The sequence below is a fragment of the Pseudophryne corroboree genome, chromosome 6 (assembly GCF_028390025.1).
Source record: "Pseudophryne corroboree isolate aPseCor3 chromosome 6, aPseCor3.hap2, whole genome shotgun sequence".
Classification (NCBI taxonomy): Eukaryota; Metazoa; Chordata; class Amphibia; order Anura; family Myobatrachidae; genus Pseudophryne; species Pseudophryne corroboree.
This window is the reverse complement of record NC_086449.1, coordinates 332068611-332082383: the sequence shown is the minus strand read 5'-3', so window position 1 is coordinate 332082383 and position 13773 is coordinate 332068611. Positions and strand designations below refer to the sequence as shown.

At 47.0% G+C, this 13773-nt stretch overlaps 1 long non-coding RNA gene across 2 annotated transcripts in view; it reads left to right on the top strand.

Moving 5' to 3' along the window:
- LOC134935248 (uncharacterized) overlaps positions 1–13773 on the top strand; it is a 297771-nt gene that overhangs the window by 235443 nt on the left and 48555 nt on the right. The window lies entirely within an intron of this gene.

Here is a 13773-nt window from a genome sequence, read left to right as displayed (position 1 = left end):
CACATGTATACTGACACATATGTATACAGTGACACACAAGCACACATACAGATGGGATGTAGTTATGTGACCGCCGGTCACAGTACCTCCCCCTATATCCCACCCCCTCACAATGCCGACCAACAGGGACCACTCCCACCCCAGCGTGGCGAGCGCAGCGAGCCCGCAAAGGGGCTTGCTGCTCTCGCCACCTTCCCCCCGACGGCATTCCGCTCCCGGGATACCGGCGTCGGTATGCCCGGTCACGTATACCACACCAATACAGATATGTAGTCACACACCTATTCACATGCAATCACACACATGCACACATTCATACACACATATAGCAGTCACAGAAAAATACAGTGCCCCTACCCTGAGTTATACTCACTGTTTAGGCTGTGCTGCTCTTCTCCCCTCCTCTCTCCCGCGCTGTTGCTGGCTGGCATGGTGGCACTGTGTGTACAGTGCCGTTTAGCCCCGCCCCCTTTTCGGAATTTCTTGTTCACTGCAGCAGTGGCTGCAATGATTAAAGTCACTGGCAGTTGGGTGAGCAGGGGGGGGGGGGGTTATTGATTTGTCCCCTGTGCCCCCTCTTCATGCAGCTCTGCTGTGCCGATCACAGCACGCTGCAGAGATGAAACTGAAAGTAAAGTACAGCTCCTGGCAGCAAGGGCTGCTGGGAGATGTAGTTTATTTTCAGTGTCATCGATGCGGTGCGTGTGGCTGCTGGCTAGGCGGGAGCTAGCAGAGTCTGGAGCTCGAGCTCCCCGGCTATAAGCTATCGCTGCCGCATAGGCAGGGGGCGTTAGGGGGGATTAAAGTGACAGTCTCGGCGCCCTATCCAGCCTGGCGCCCAGGTCACATGCCCCCCTAGCCCCCCCTAGTTTCGGCTCTGTCATTGCACCTCTTTTACATCTTTGCATGATGTGCTGTTTGGGGCCTTTTCTTTATATCTGCCGTCCTGTCTGACACTGCAGTGCCACTCCTAGATGGGCCAGGTGTTTGTGCCGCACACTTGGATCGTTTAGCTTAGTCATACAGCAACCTTGGTGCACCTCTCTTTCATCTTTGCATCATGTGCTGTTTGGGGCATGGGTTTTTAAAGTGCCATCCTGTCTGACACTGCTGTATAAGTCCAGGGGTACTGCTGTATTAGTCCAGGGGTACTGGCGTATAAGTCCACCAGTTGCAGAATTTATTAAAAATGACAGGGGCGTGCAAGAGATGCTGTCAGTGGACTGAAAAATTGCGGGCCACTTTCGACATTCAGCCACTGCATGCCACCACTTAGTCATACAGCAACCTTGGTGCACTTCTTTTTCTTCTTTGCATCATGTGCTGTTTGGGGCCTATTTTTTAAGTCTGCCATACTGTCTGACACTGCAGTGCCACTCCTAGATGGGCCAGGTGTTTGTGCCGCACACTTGTGTCGCTTAGCTTAGTCATACAGCCACCTCGGTGCAACCTTTTGGCCTAAAAACAATATTGTGAGGTGTTCAGAATAGACTGTAAATGAGTGGAAATTAATGTTATTGAGGTTAATAATACAGTGGGATCAAAATTACCCCCAAATTCTGTGATTTTAGCCGTTTTTATGTTCTTTTCAAAAATCATCAAGATCCAAAACCAAAACACGAAAGGGTGGTTTTGGCAAAACCAATCCAAAACCAAAACACGAGTGGGGAATTAGAACCAAAACTAAAACACAAAACACGAAAAGTGCCCGCCGCACATCTCTATTTTTGGAGGATCCACCAAAACTGTTAATGTGGGATGTATCAAAGGCAAAAATGTGGTTGTCAGAATCCGTCTTGTCTGGATCAAAATTTGTCTGTGGGCACATGTACTGGGACCACTGGGCTGTAGATGGGCTGGAGTGGGAGTAGCAAGACATTGAAATGCTACTTCCCGGAGCAGACTGATATTGGCTTGACGGGAATGACACCTGGGACTGGACTAGAACCTGTGATGTCTCTGGACCGGACTGGAACTGGCGATGTCTCTGAACTGGGCTTGAACCGGCGATGCTTCTGACCAGGCTGAAACCATTGTTGATGCTGAACCGTGCTGAAACTGGTGACCCTTCTGACCAAACTGGGACTGGTGATGTCTCTGAACCAGGCTGGAACCAGTGACCCTTCTGACCAAACTGGAACCAGTGGTGTTTCTTGTGCCGTGCTGGGACTTGCTATAATATGGGACTGGTGATGCTTCTTGTGCTGGGCTGGAACCAAATTGGTTTCAGGAGCCAGGCTGGAATTGGCTTGGCTTCAGGTTTCAGGCTGGAACCGGCTTGGCTTCAGGTGCTGGGATGGAACTGGCTTGGCTTCAGGTGCCGGGCTGGAACTGGCTTAGCTTCAGATGACGGGCTGGTACTGGCTTGGCTTCAGGTGCCGGGCTGGAACTGGCTTGGCTTCAGGTGCTGTACAAGAACCAGTTAAGAGTTCAGAGACTGGCTTGGGACCGACTTGGAGCACAGGACTGACAGCTGGCTGGGATCTGTAGTTCTTTAAAGATAACTGGTAGAAATGCAGGAACCGCACTATAGCATTAGCAGTTAGCTGGATTCCGTAATACACCAGGAGAGTAGTGCTGTGGCTGGTAACATAGAGTAGAACTGGTTGCCTGATGGGATAAGTAGTGCACAAGGAGAGCATCGCTCTGACTGATAGCACAGAGTAGTACTGGTTGCTGGCTGGTAACAATAGTTCGCCAAGGAGATAGTGCTGTAGCTGGAGACACTGACGAATACTGGTTACTGACTGGGACCAGTAGTTCACCAAGGAGATAGTACTGTTGCTCTGTTAACAGAAGCTTAGCTGAGTGAAACACTGATACTGTATCTGTGACAGGAAACAGTCTCTGGACACTGGGAGATAGAGTTTGTAGTACAGGATGCTGGTACCATGACAAAGAGCTGGAAACTGTACACTCAGGATAATATACTTCCTTACTGAGGATTCAGGGTTCAGTAGCCCCGCTTTGAAACCCTAAAAAAAATAAACAATACTTACCAGCTTCGCTCCTGCTTCCGGACCGCGTCTGCCGCTGCTGCTGCTGTCTCCGGGCGCCGGCACCTCTCTATGGGAGAGACGTCATGACGTCTCTCCCATAGCAGCGCCGCACTGACACGGGGTCAATTTTGACCTCCAGTGTCAGTCAGCGACGCCGGCTACAGCGGGTGTACATGGCGCTCGCTGCAGCCAGGGAGGGAGGGAGGATTAGTGGCGGCTCTTGCCACGGCAGTGGCGCCCTCAGGGTAGCAGCGCCCCTGGCAAAAAGCCTGCTTGCCCGTGGCAAGAGCCGCTACTGTTCAGGGGTTAATTACAAACCAGGACCCAGGATTTCTTGCAGCAGGATAAAGCTTGTGCTAAACCAGCAGCTGTTGAAAACACTGTGCACTTAGAAGTCAGCTGACTGAATGCTCAGGTGGAACTGACAGGTGGGTGATTAGCCCAGCAGACTGAGAAACTGACACAGGTACAAGCTGTAGACTACTGCAGACTAGTAACTAGTTTATTGTAGTTTGTTTAACAGGAACTCAGCTTGATGGAACTCAGGAGTCAGTGAAAGGAAGGCTTCCCAGGCAAGGATTCCAATAATGCAGGAACAATGGAATTGAAGTCTACTATAGGCAGGAGCATCAGCGACGGCTGCCTCTGGGCTGCAGCGCTGTCCAAAAGCTGCATATGAAAATACATGTCACTAGTGCATGCAGGGGGGGTTTCCAAGTACCTAGAAACCCCCCCAGCCACCGATCTTTTGCCATAGGTGATCGATTATTTTTTAGGGGGGAGAGACGGAGAAGCCGTCAGTGACCTGGTGACGCTGCAGCCGCCTTCTATTATTCAACGTGAAGGCTGAGCTGCGAGCTGGCGTAATCTGTGCTCTAGGGGGAGCTGCAGCGGTAGCGCGGCACAGCTCCTCCCTGGTACTTCAAGTTCTGTCTGGCTCGAGTCCCGGCAGCTGCAGGTAACGACGGCACCAGCATCAAGTATCTGTGTGGTGTGTGGCAGGGGGAAGGGGGGTTGTGTGTATCTAATCAATTGTAATGACTGCGGTAATACTGTACATACAAGTGTATGGTACTGGCTCCTGGCGTAGCACTGTAAAGGTGAGGGGCTGCTTAGTGTGGATATTGTGGGGCAGGCTTAAGAATCCCGCTGGGGCTATAAATTGTGTAATTAATATATATATATATATATATATATATATATATATACACTGCTCAAAAAAATGGAACACTAAAATAACACATCCTAGATCTGAATGAATGAAATATTCTTATTAAATACTTTGTTCTTTACATAGTTGAATGTGCTGACAACAAAATCACACAAAAATTATCAATGGAAATCAAATTTATTAACCCATGGAGGTCTGGATTTGGAGTCACACTCAAAATTAAAGTGGAAAAACACACTACAGGCTGATCCAACTTTGATGTAATGTCCTTAAAACAAGTCAAAATGAGGCTCAGTAGTGTGTGTGGCCTCCATGGGCCTGTATGACCTCCCTACAATGCCTTGGCATGCTCCTGATGAGGTGGCGGATGGTCTCCTGAGGGATCTCCTCCCAGACCTGGACTAAAGCATCCGCCAACTCCTGGACAGTCTGTGGTGCAACGTGGCGTTGGTGGATGGAGCGAGACATGATGTCCCAGATGCGCTCAATTGGATTCAGGTCTGGGGAACGGGCGGGCCAGTCCATAGCATCAATGCCTTCGTCTTGCAGGAACTGCTGACACACTCCAGCCACATGAGTCTTGCATTAGGAGTAACCCGGGGCCAACCGCACCAGCATATGGTCTCACAAGGGGTCTGAGGATCTCATCTCGGTACCTAATGGCAGTTAGGCTACCTCTGGCGATCACATGGAGGGCTGTGCGGCCCCCTAAAGAAATGCCACCTCACACCATTACTGACCCACTGCCAAACCGGTCATGCTGGAGGATGTTGCAGGCAGCAGAACATTCTCCTTGGCGTCTCCAGACTCTGTCACGTCTGTCACATGTGCTCAGTGACAACCTGATTTCATCTGTGAAGAGCACAGGGCGCCAGTGGCGAATTTGCCAATCTTGGTTCTCTGGCAAATACCAAACGTCCTGCACGGTGTTGGGCTGTAAGCACATGCACATTTGTGGCTTGCTGGAGGTCATTTTGCAGAGCTCTGGCAGTGCTCCTCCTGTTCCTCCTTGCACAAAGGCGGAGGTAGCGGTCCTGCTGCTGGATTGTTGCCCTCCTACGGCCTCCTCCACGTCTCCTGATGTACTGGCCTGTCTCCTGGTAGCGCCTCCATGCTCTGGACACTACGCTGACAGACACAGCAAACCTTCTTGCCACAGCTCGCATTGATGTGCCATCCTGGATAAGCTGCACTACCTGAGCCACTTGTGTGGGTTGTAGACTCCGTCTCATGCTACCACTAGAGTGAAAGCACCGCCAGCTTTCAAGTGACCAAAACATCAGCCAGAAAGCATAGGAGCTGACAAGTGGTCTGTGGTCACCACCTGCAGAACAACTCCTTTATTGGGGGTGTCTTGCTAATTGCCTATCATTTCCACCTGCTGTCTATTCCATTTGCACAACAGCATGTGAAATTGATTGTCAATCAGTGTTGCTTTCTAAGTGGACAGTTTGATTTCACAGAAGTGTGATTGACTTGGAGTTACATTGTGTTGTTTAAGTGTTCCCTATATTTTTTTGAGCAGTATATATATATATATATATATATATATATATATATATAAAAAAACACAAACAAAAAACACAGCACTCACCAAAGTAAGCTCACTTATCCTCAACAATTCAATAAATAAATGATGGGGGTTTAGTTAGTGGATTGGCAAATGCACGGAAGCCTGCATACCGATCTCCAAGGAACCCCACCTTCATGCAGGTCCTACACTATCACAGAGTCTTGAAACCTGACTACTTCACTGCTGTTACATATATCATCTGCCTGCTAGATTTAATGTGTACCTGCCACACCCTTTATGGCTTTTAAAGGTACACTAGTCACCTTGCACTGGCTCAGATATGATTGCTAAGGAACAGCTGAGACAGGTTCAGGATAATAGAGTCCACACAGGGGTGCATGAGAAAGCTAGATATATATATATATATCTATATATACTTCCAAGGGTAAAGCAGGCGGCACTCAGCAGTCTGAATTCCATTTAAACTTTTATTAAACAACCGACATGTTTCGGAGTTTCCTCCGTCCTCAGGGCAGTAATAACAAATGTGCACAAACACTCTGACTTAAATCCCCAACCAAATCAAAATCATAATAAGCTCTAATATCACTCACCTGCTCCACAGCACGCCGACGATGCCGCTCTCCCGGTCCACTGCCGCGTCTCACGGGTGACGTCATCATGGCGCGCCGTGTCGCAGGGAGCTTCCATAGTAACCAGGACGCCAACACACTGCGTCCAAAGAGCCGCCTGTTGGTGCTGGCTAAAACGAATAGAAACAAAAATCAAACAAAGTGAAACATGAACACCATTTAAAAACAGGCACTGTCATAAATAGCTCATACGTCCCATCTTATTGTTAGCAGTTTACACAAGAATACATGCTATTGGTGCCATAATGGCTCGTAATAGGCACTAAATACAGATAGAATAATGTACATGAATGAAAACCACAGAGCAATTAGCTTAATTACATAAAGCATTGTAGACCCAGATTCTCGTTGAGGCCCTTAGGGGAAATAGTCCCCAATGAGAATATCCATCTGGATTCCTTCTGCATAAGAGTCCTATTCCTGTCGCCCCCCCTATGTGACTTGGGTACATGGTCTATGAGAATAGCCCTAATAGATGCAACATTATGTTTGGCCACTAGGCAATGTCGGGCAAAAGGCTGCTCACTCTGCCCCTTCTCATAAGCCTTCTTGATGGCACTGCGGTGTAGGGCCATACGTTCCCTAAATTGGCGAATTGTTTTGCCAATATAGGCCAACCCACACGGGCAAATTAAAAGGTAAACTACATGTGTGGTAGTGCACGTGAGTCTGTGTTGTATTTTTATTTTACGACCAGTGTGTGGATGGTTAAATGTGGCCCCTGACATCAGGGTATTACATGTTGCGCATCCCAAGCAGCGGTAACAGCCTAGCTTTTGTCTCAAAAAATGAGACTCCTTAAGCTTAGTAAGATTGGTAACATCAAGCTTCATAACCATATCACCCAAATTCTTACCACGGGTATAACAAGGCATGATACGTGTCTCCGCTAAAGATGTCATGGTCTGATCTGTCTGAATGATAGGCCACATTTGTTTGGCCTTTCGTATCACTCTTTTACTAGCGGTAGTGTGGGTGTTGACCCAGGCTAGTCTTTTAAGGTCATTAGAGACCTTCAAGGGTTGTAAGGTATGTTCGCGTGGTATGTTTAAGACCTTTGTTTTGGCCGCCTGTAGCTCTCGCAGTGGATAACCTCGATGCGCAAATTTAGTCAACATGTTGTCTAATGCCACCACGGTTTCTTGTGGGTCTGAGGTAATCCGTCTTACTCGTAAAAATTGAGAGTACGGTAACCCATGCTTAAGCGCTAATGGGTGGAAGCTTTGGTGGCTAAGGAGCATATTGCGATCCGTGGGTTTAATGTAAATGGCAGTTGATATCCTATGGTTAGAACAAGTGATAGAAACATCGAGGTAATTAATCCTAACCTCATCTATGACATATGTGAATTTGACTACTTGTGATGTCAAATTATGGCTCTCCCACAGGTCCGCAAGCTCCTCCCTAGTACCCCCCCAAAAGACTAATAGATCGTCTATATACCGTTTATAGTATATAACATGCTGCATAACTGTAGTGTTCAAATAGAACATCTGTTGTTCCACCTGGTACATAAAGGCATTGGCGTACGATGGGGCCACTGCCGACCCCATCGCACAACCAGCCTGCTGCAAGAAGAATACTCCATTAAAAATAAAGTAATTACGACTCAATACCATGTGCAGTAGTTTCAAAAACACTCCTAGTTCAGGACCTTTATACAATTCGTTGTCCTGCAGTAACAGACGCACTGCCTCAACACCCGCATCGTGCGGAATGCAGGTGTAAAGACTAGTGACGTCTGCACTGCAGAGCAAGGTGTGAGGTGGCAAGTTATCCAGGTTCTGCATCTGTACCAGAAGTGAAGTGGTGTCCTTGAGGTAGGACGGGATGGCTTGGACACACGGATTCAAATAGGCATCCAAATATACTGATACCGGATGGTACAATGAGCCACGTGCCGACACAATGGGTCGGCCCGGAGGATCCACTAGCGACTTATGTACCTTCGGGACCGTGTAAAACAAGGGTACCTTAGGGAAATCTACCAAAAGAGCCTGCTTAATTTCAAGTGAAATGAGGTCCTGCTCACAGACCTCCTGCAAATAGTGATCTAATTCACTTTTGTAATCAGAAGTAGGGTCCCTAGTGAGTTTAGTATAAGTAGCTGTGTCACTAAGCTGACGTTCACACTCCTTAATGTATGCAGTCAAATCCTGGACCACTATTGCACCCCCTTTGTCAGCTTTGCGGACTACTATGTCCGTACGATCAGCTAAACCTTTTAAAATCTTGTGCTCTCCCCTGGATAAATTACTGAATGGAGCGGTACTAGGAAGAGTGCCCTCCCTTTCTACCATCCTAAGGAAGGTTTTAATAGAAGGATTCAAACTAGGGGGGTCAAAATTGGAACCAGGCATGATTTTACGTAGTTGTGGAGGTATCGATTGACACAAGTCATTAGAAGATCTAGAGTTGAAGAACTCTTTACGTCTCAAAGTCCGACCAAGGCGGTGGACCTCCACTTTCCAAGTAAGTGGATCCGGGTCTCTAGCTGGCACAAAAGACAATCCCTTGGCTAATAAGCGGTATTCCTGGTCGGTCAAGGGTGTAGATGACAAGTTAAAGATAAGTTCCTTCAGGCTCGTGGAGGATTTTGTCCGGAGGATCCTTTGATTTTGCTGCGAGCGCCTCGTCCTTGTCCTCTTCCTCGTCCTTTGGGAGGGGTTTTGTTGGACCGTGTCGATCTCACCCCTGCCGGTTGATCTAAAGGGATATGTGTCTCACGAGATTGATTAGAAGAAGAGGCCGCTTCTGAGTCACTGGCTGACGTGCTTGTGCCTGGTACTGTGTCCCTGTATTTTCTAAAGGGAACTCTCCGTTTGGAAAAATGTTGACCTTGGTTAGAGGTAGCGTTACCAAGCCATGGGTAAACTTGTCGTTGTGTATAGTCTCTCTGGACCTTGACAAGCTTGTCTTTTTTAAAACAGATCAGATTCTGTCGATACTGTTCAATTTGAATGCTCAATTTGTTCACCCAGTCATTGTTGGAATCAGACACCAGTGTCGGCTTGTGTTTTAATTCAAAGTCCTGTAACTGCGTGGTAACCAGGTTAAGCTCCCTGGTAGATTCTTCAACCACAAGCAATAGTAAATCCATCGAGCATTTGTTCAGGATCGCAACCCACCGCCTGCAGAATTGAGGGTTGTAGCGCCCAATGGTCGGTGAGTTGCGGATCCTGAAACCTCTAGGAATGAGGTTACTGCGGTAATAATCAGAGAGTGTGATCCCATGATATGTAAAATCACACTCCCTCTGCTTCAAACGGAGCCAATTTTTAAATAGCTCGTCGTTGGTATTCACCATTGGCTCATCTTCCAATCTACGCCCCACTAATATGGAGTTGGCCTCAGCATCCGAAAAACTGAAGCGGTCGCTAGCATCTTTGTGTACCAAGTCTAGCACTGCCTCAAAATCAGTATTGGTACCTGCCATCACTAGAATAGTATCTGGTTTCAAAGAAGCATGGGAGAAAAAAACGTGCTAAATGATGACATGCTCATAAAAACAAAAAAAAACAAACACAGTCTGTCTTACAAGCTGTATGATGATCCTGATCCCTCGGGGTCTGGTAAAAGGTGATGGTGATATATGCCGGTGCCTTGACTTGGTATCGCACACTAGGCCTCTGACCTGTGTATGCAAAGTCCATATGCAGATTTCGTGGTGGTGTCCGGCACTCAAAGCAATAGAGTGGTAAAAGTGCTGCGGTGCCCTCCGTGAGGGAATGGTGTCCCACTAGATACTTCCAAGGGTAAAGCAGGCGGCACTCAGCAGTCTGAATTCCATTTAAACTTTTATTAAACAACCGACATGTTTCGGAGTTTCCTCCGTCCTCAGGGCAGTAATAACAAATGTGCACAAACACTCTGACTTAAATCCCCAACCAAATCAAAATCATAATAAGCTCTAATATCACTCACCTGCTCCACAGCACGCCGACGATGCCGCTCTCCCGGTCCACTGCCGCGTCTCACGGGTGACGTCATCATGGCGCGCCGTGTCGCAGGGAGCTTCCATAGTAACCAGGACGCCAACACACTGCGTCCATAGAGCCGCCTGTTGGTGCTGGCTAAAACGAATAGAAACAAAAATCAAACAAAGTGAAACATGAACACCATTTAAAAACAGGCACTGTCATAAATAGCTCATACGTCCCATCTTATTGTTAGCAGTTTACACAAGAATACATGCTATTGGTGCCATAATGCTATTGGTGCCTTAGTGGGGCGTAGATTGGAAGATGAGCCAGTGGTGAATACCAACGACGAGCTATTTAAAAATTGGCTCCGTTTGAAGCAGAGGGAGTGTGATTTTACATATCATGGGATCACACTCTCTGATTATTACCGCAGTAACCTCATTCCTAGAGGTTTCAGGATCCGCAACTCACCGACCATTGGGCGCTACAACCCTCAATTCTGCAGGCGGTGGGTTGCGATCCTGAACAAATGCTCGATGGATTTACTATTGCTTGTGGTTGAAGAATCTACCAGGGAGCTTAACCTGGTTACCACGCAGTTACAGGACTTTGAATTAAAACACAAGCCGACACTGGTGTCTGATTCCAACAATGACTGGGTGAACAAATTGAGCATTCAAATTGAACAGTATCGACAGAATCTGATCTGTTTTAAAAAAGACAAGCTTGTCAAGGTCCAGAGAGACTATACACAACGACAAGTTTACCCATGGCTTGGTAACGCTACCTCTAACCAAGGTCAACATTTTTCCAAACGGAGAGTTCCCTTTAGAAAATACAGGGACACAGTACCAGGCACAAGCACGTCAGCCAGTGACTCAGAAGCGGCCTCTTCTTCTAATCAATCTCGTGAGACACATATCCCTTTAGATCAACCGGCAGGGGTGAGATCGACACGGTCCAACAAAACCCCTCCCAAAGGACGAGGAAGAGGACAAGGACGAGGCGCTCGCAGCAAAATCAAAGGATCCTCCGGACAAAATCCTCCGCGAGCCTGAAGGAACTTATCTTTAACTTGTCATCTACACCCTTGACCGACCAGGAATACCGCTTATTAGCCAAGGGATTGTCTTTTGTGCCAGCTAGAGACCCGGATCCACTTACTTGGAAAGTGGAGGTCCACCGCCTTGGTCGGACTTTGAGACGTAAAGAGTTCTTCAACTCTAGATCTTCTAATGACTTGTGTCAATCGATACCTCCACAACTACGTAAAATCATGCCTGGTTCCAATTTTGACCCCCCTAGTTTGAATCCTTCTATTAAAACCTTCCTTAGGATGGTAGAAAGGGAGGGCACTCTTCCTAGTACCGCTCCATTCAGTAATTTATCCAGGGGAGAGCACAAGATTTTAAAAGGTTTAGCTGATCGTACGGACATAGTAGTCCGCAAAGCTGACAAAGGGGGTGCAATAGTGGTCCAGGATTTGACTGCATACATTAAGGAGTGTGACCGTCAGCTTAGTGACACAGCTACTTATACTAAACTCACTAGGGACCCTACTTCTGATTACAAAAGTGAATTAGATCACTATTTGCAGGAGGTCTGTGAGCAGGACCTCATTTCACTTGAAATTAAGCAGGCTCTTTTGGTAGATTTCCCTAAGGTATCCTTGTTTTACACGGTCCCGAAGGTACATAAGTCGCTAGTGGATCCTCCGGGCCGACCCATTGTGTCGGCACGTGGCTCATTGTACCATCCGGTATCAGTATATTTGGATGCCTATTTGAATCCGTGTGTCCAAGCCATCCCGTCCTACCTCAAGGACACCACTTCACTTCTGGTACAGATGCAGAACCTGGATAACTTGCCACCTCACACCTTGCTCTGCAGTGCAGACGTCACTAGTCTTTACACCTGCATTCCGCACGATGCGGGTGTTGAGGCAGTGCGTCTGTTACTGCAGGACAACGAATTGTATAAAGGTCCTGAACTAGGAGTGTTTTTGAAACTACTGCACATGGTATTGAGTCGTAATTACTTTATTTTTAATGGAGTATTCTTCTTGCAGCAGGCTGGTTGTGCGATGGGGTCGGCAGTGGCCCCATCGTACGCCAATGCCTTTATGTACCAGGTGGAACAACAGATGTTCTATTTGAACACTACAGTTATGCAGCATGTTATATACTATAAACGGTATATAGACGATCTATTAGTCTTTTGGGGGGGTACTAGGGAGGAGCTTGCGGACCTGTGGGAGAGCCATAATTTGACATCACAAGTAGTCAAATTCACATATGTCATAGATGAGGTTAGGATTAATTACCTCGATGTTTCTATCACTTGTTCTAACCATAGGATATCAACTGCCATTTACATTAAACCCACGGATCGCAATATGCTCCTTAGCCACCAAAGCTTCCACCCATTAGCGCTTAAGCATGGGTTACCGTACTCTCAATTTTTACGAGTAAGACGGATTACCTCAGACCCACAAGAAACCGTGGTGGCATTAGACAACATGTTGACTAAATTTGCGCATCGAGGTTATCCACTGCGAGAGCTACAGGCGGCCAAAACAAAGGTCTTAAACATACCACGCGAACATACCTTACAACCCTTGAAGGTCTCTAATGACCTTAAAAGACTAGCCTGGGTCAACACCCACACTACCGCTAGTAAAAGAGTGATACGAAAGGCCAAACAAATGTGGCCTATCATTCAGACAGATCAGACCATGACATCTTTAGCGGAGACACGTATCATGCCTTGTTATACCCGTGGTAAGAATTTGGGTGATATGGTTATGAAGCTTGATGTTACCAATCTTACTAAGCTTAAGGAGTCTCATTTTTTGAGACAAAAGCTAGGCTGTTACCGCTGCTTGGGATGCGCAACATGTAATACCCTGATGTCAGGGGCCACATTTAACCATCCACACACTGGTCGTAAAATAAAAATACAACACAGACTCACGTGCACTACCACACATGTAGTTTACCTTTTAATTTGCCCGTGTGGGTTGGCCTATATTGGCAAAACAATTCGCCAATTTAGGGAACGTATGGCCCTACACCGCAGTGCCATCAAGAAGGCTTATGAGAAGGGGCAGAGTGAGCAGCCTTTTGCCCGACATTGCCTAGTGGCCAAACATAATGTTGCATCTATTAGGGCTATTCTCATAGACCATGTACCCAAGTCACATAGGGGGGGCGACAGGAATAGGACTCTTATGCAGAAGGAATCCAGATGGATATTCTCATTGGGGACTATTTCCCCTAAGGGCCTCAACGAGAATCTGGGTCTACAATGCTTTATGTAATTAAGCTAATTGCTCTGTGGTTTTCATTCATGTACATTATTCTATCTGTATTTAGTGCCTATTACGAGCCATTATGGCACCAATAGCATGTATTCTTGTGTAAACTGCTAACAATAAGATGGGACGTATGAGCTATTTATGACAGTGCCTGTTTTTAAATGGTGTTCATGTTTCACTTTGTTTGATTTTTGTTTC